Raw genomic sequence first — 4,949 nt, 5'->3', positions numbered from 1 at the left:
ATACTGTAATTAAGCAAACGTTTCTTTCGAATATCTGTTTCCAGTTTCCAATCAACAACGGGTAAATCTATAGGACATACATGAACACATACTTCACAAGCAATGCATTTATCAAATTCAAAATGGATTCGACCGCGAAAACGTTCTGATGTAATTAATTTTTCATAAGGATATTGAATAGTTACGGGTAAACGATTTGCGTGGGATAAGGTAATCATGAAACTTTGACCCCAAAGATTTGGGACCAAAAGCGGTTAGCGGTGACCATTGAATAAGTTTCTTCAGCTTGGGTTGGGTTAAAAGCACGGAATGTATTTGCGCCATCACCATCTTCAAATAAAGTATTTTCCACGGTAACACCATGAATAGCGCATAGTAGTGCAGCGCCCAATACACCAGCAACTCCCATGTGGACTTTTGTTGCTCTCCACGGCGCTTTCGCATTAATAGGTTTCATGTTACGTCAATTTGAACTTGCTCGATCTGTTCAATTGTGCCCTTATAATGCAATCACATTCTCTGGTCCAATTGCTGTAAAGGTTCGGCTATTATAGGTTGATTTGTTTCTTGTAATGGTTGAGGTTCTTGTAAAGGTTGAAGTTCTAGATCTTGTATGGGTACTGTAGGTTGGGGATTGCCATCCATTCTTTGAACGTTATATACATGTATTCTTGATTCTATCTCTAAAAGTTGTCTACTACTAATTCATCAGCTAATATATTCATAGTGATCCTCCTATTCAACTACTTCAACCATTTCCGAACACCTCCTATCATTTTGGGGATGGGGCCTTGGAGGCTTTTCTCATTTATATAATGATTTTTTTTCTCGTAGATTTCCCTTCTTTTCTAATGCGTTTCGGATATAAAAATCATTTATTGCTCTATGGATACCTAGGTTAAGTTGAATCCATGAACTCAATCCGGCTATTCCTTTTTTTATTCTTCTAAATCAAATCCCCTAAGTCATGAATGGTTAATTGTCTTATGACTCATAAATTTACTCATAAATCTGATAGAAATTTTTTTTTAACAATTTTTCAAGAGAAAAATGATACCTTTTCTCGTTCGCGCTACCAGCGGAGCCCGGGCACACTCCGTTCCTTTGATCAAAGAATAATATTCAAAGAATATTTTTGTGAAATTGAAAAAATAAAAAAAAAATGTTTTCAAAATTCTTCTAATTTTTATGTCTAGGAAACTGGCTTATTTAGTACTTTCTATTTTTTATTACTTTTCTATTTGAATCTTATTTCAAGATTTTTTCTTTTAGTGTCGTTTTTGTTCTATTTTCCTTTCTTTCAGTTAAAAAAAACTCCAAAGTCTACTTTTTTGTAGATCACGGTAAGAGAAAGAGAAATTTCTAATATTTTTTCTATTTACTTTTTCGATATTTTTATCTATCTATCTATCTATCCGAGTAATTAATATTAATTGAATTAAAATATTTTAATTAATATTAAATAAAATAATAGAAATAATAAGAGAAGAGACTGTAAGTGAAAAGTCTCTTTCTCCCAGTCATTAATTGCCGGAAATATACCGGAAGCACCGATAGAAAAAGAAAATATTTGATACGTGAAGCCATGATTTGATGTATTTTTTTTATATATCATATCCCATTTTATAGAAATGGAAATTGATCTTCTCTTGTGTTCAAAAAAAAATGACTTGTATTTTGGAGCTTGGAATAAGCTGTAGAAAGGGAATATAAAAATATTCCTATAGAATCTTGAGGAACGGGAGGATTTAATCGTAAATATCGACTAATTCTTACGAAGTACAAATCAAAAAGAAGTCTAAAAAAAAAGATAAATTTCATCTATATCGAATTTGAATATCAGAATAGTAGATATAGTTCTGATTCAATGGGTTAGGTCCACTTACTTTTTTTTTAATGTTTCGAAATTTTATTATTGGAATAATCGAAAATAGCAATATAAAGAAGATATCATTATTCATTAAATAAAAAAAAGAGACTGATAAAAATGTTCTACTTTATAAATAGACTAAGTACTAAATAGACTAAGTAGAAATTGTTTACTAAAATTTGATTATCATTCATTAGAATGATAACAATAGTTTATTACAATTCAGAATTCTATTTTCTACTGAAATTAGACTCTTAGTTTTTTTTTTTTCGAAAAAAGAACAACAACAATATCTCTATTCTGCATTCAAATACGAAAACTACAAAAGACCAATACTACTGCTGAGGTTTTGTTTTATGAGAATGAAAAAGGGTCGGGCTCAAAGCCCCTTATCGGATTTGAACCGATGACTTACGCCTTGCCATGGCGTTACTCTACCACTGAGTTAAAAGGGCTCCGCTTGATTCAATTCCTTATTCAGCAATAAGCCAATATGAGTCTAGTACAGATATTTGTTACTGAATATACTTCTTAATATAGATAATATTAGAATATCCGTTAGAATATATGCACATAGATATATCTATTATCTACATATCGACTCATTAAAGGACAAAAAATTCGATTTACCTAGTGAAAAAACATATAGTTAATAAAAAAGTTTATTGATATTAGATTTGATTTTGAATGATATGATATCGATGTTATCATATCAATGGAATTTGAAATAAATTCAAAAGCGATTCGAATTCTGGTTATCCTCATCATAACGAAATTCATTGTATTGGGTATTGATACATGTACCCACCAATTCAAATAAATATTTTATTAAATCGTTGCAAAATGGATTCCAATTTTCCTGCTCTTGAACTTTTTGATCCATATCCTTTTACCCCGATTTCCATTTTTATTCGTGGTTTTTCCGGCTTAGGATGAGACAGAGATATATTTATTTTTATAAAATGAATAAAAGAAATGAAGTTTTAACCCACGCTACGCCTTTTCTAGCAAACCAACCACTCCACGAAAGATCCTACTTTTTTTGGAATTATAGATTGGCGATTGGAATGAACAGTTTAGAAATCGTGATGATGAACTCCCCAAATATATGGTATGGAGTTTTGAAAAAAAGGGGGGGGGAGATCCTTCTGAGCGAATCATATCATTCCAATCTATTGACAATTAAAAAAAAACTGTTTATACTAAGAACATAGCATAACGGCGGTCGGGAAAGTGGGCCCCCATCGTCTAGTGGTCCAGGACATCTCTCTTTCAAGGAGGCAACGGGGATTCGACTTCCCCTGGGGGTAGGGTACTACGAAAGGAAGTTGATCATGGATCATCTAAAAAGAATCAAATTGATTCTTCCTGGGTCGATGCCCGAGTGGTTAATGGGGACGGACTGTAAATTCGTTGGCAATATGTCTACGCTGGTTCAAATCCAGCTCGGCCCAATAATTTGCCGATCCACCATAAAAAGATATAACCATTTGTTGTTCTCCGGAAATGGCCGATATGCTCAGATATGGGAGAAAATAAAATGTGATAAATCTTTAGGGATCTTTTTTTACGGACCATATATACATATAAAATTCAAATCTTGTTAATGATCTAGATCCTTATTAGGATCTCTAAGTATAATATAAAAAACGATTAAATAAAAAAAAGATAAAAAAAAAGACTCTTTCTTTATTTAATTTCTTTTGTATTGATGGATTCATTTTTCAATTGATTTGGCAATAATGAATGAAGGGATTACAAGTAATCCATGTCGATCTCTAAAGTGCGTATTGATATATCAATTCAATAAATATATCTATTTATATAATTGAATAATAATAAAAATAATGGATATATGATACGTCTCTGTCAGTTAATTAAAGCAAACGATTCTATAATCTAAAATAATAAAAACAAAAGGTTTGAATGAAAGCATAAGAATTTCTATGCTGTACGCCCCTTTCCTGGGATTGTAGTTCAATTGGTCAGAGCACCGCCCTGTCAAGGCGGAAGCTGCGGGTTCGAGCCCCGTCAGTCCCGAATGAATAAAAATCCAAAAAAAGACACCAATTTGTATGTGAAAGGGAATCCTAATAACAAAAAAATATCATTCCTAAGAGGGATCCCTTCTTTTTTTCTTCATGGAACCCTTATCTAATTTGAAATTCAAAAGTAAAAAAAAATAGAATTTTTGATTGCATCAGAAACGACATTTTTTGAATTTGGTATGGATAAAAGATCTTCCTATGTTATACTATTCCATTCTCGACGATGAATCGATTTAATAGCTTAGCTTAGATATTGTTATTCATGATATTATATTGGTTCTATTTGATATCATCGAGATGTGATTTAGACCATTGAATTTGCTGATGAAAGATTTACCATCTCTATGGGATTAGATCCCGAGTTATTTATTGGAAATAAAAGAAAAAAAGCATAGAGATTATGGAAGATACCGGATATGTTACGCTAAATTGAAGAAAGAAATATAGATTATAGATTAACGACCTCTCAATCGTGGGTACAGATGTATCCTTACTATACTGAAACGGCTTCCATTATCGGTGTCAAACCAATAGCGATTCATACAAGCTAAATCCTCTAATCGAAAATTTGGCCAAAGAAAAAAATGGAAATTCATTAGGTTTTTTTTTCTATCAAGATCCTTATTTTCAGCCAAAACGTTACAGCAATTATTTACTTTATTATTCTTATTGTAAAATGTTGTTTTTCTATGTGCACTATTTCTATTCTTAGAATTGAAACAAATTAGAATTCTTAATTCTCTACGACGTCTAGCGCAAAAAAAGAATTCAGGAACAAGCAAATCATAATGATTTTTTTCTTTATTTTCTGTTATTTTTTGATCTCTTGTTCTTGGAATGGATTTTGCAAAGTTCGTCTTATCAACATTGGTTTTTTCTGGATATCTTTTCTTAATTTGACGCTTACTCTTATGAAGCAATGAAAGTACTATGGTTTGATATATATAAAATTGTTCATCCTTTTCTCTAGACAGACGAATTGGTTTCACAATAAACATTGCCTTTTCCTTTTCGATCAATTTTTTATTTTT

The 4,949-nt window shown here is 31.6% G+C and overlaps 3 non-coding genes across 3 annotated transcripts; 2 read left to right on the top strand and 1 right to left on the bottom strand.

Moving 5' to 3' along the window:
* Positions 1-2,253: 2,253 nt before the first annotated feature.
* On the bottom strand, positions 2,254-2,325 carry TRNAA-GGC (transfer RNA alanine (anticodon GGC)). The gene has a single exon. It is a non-coding gene; the product is annotated as a tRNA-Ala (tRNA).
* A 915-nt stretch (positions 2,326-3,240) lies between these two features.
* Positions 3,241-3,324, top strand: TRNAY-GUA (transfer RNA tyrosine (anticodon GUA)). Its single transcript has one exon. It is a non-coding gene; the product is annotated as a tRNA-Tyr (tRNA).
* Positions 3,325-3,836: 512 nt separating this feature from the next.
* TRNAD-GUC (transfer RNA aspartic acid (anticodon GUC)) lies at positions 3,837-3,910 on the top strand. The gene has a single exon. It is a non-coding gene; the product is annotated as a tRNA-Asp (tRNA).
* The last annotated feature ends 1,039 nt before the right edge of the window (positions 3,911-4,949 follow it).

This window comes from Arachis duranensis, unplaced genomic scaffold, assembly GCF_000817695.3.
Source record: "Arachis duranensis cultivar V14167 unplaced genomic scaffold, aradu.V14167.gnm2.J7QH unplaced_Scaffold_96157, whole genome shotgun sequence".
NCBI lineage: Eukaryota > Viridiplantae > Streptophyta > Magnoliopsida > Fabales > Fabaceae > Arachis > Arachis duranensis.
The sequence above is the reverse complement of the archived record's forward strand: the minus strand, read 5'-3'. Positions and strand labels throughout refer to the sequence as shown.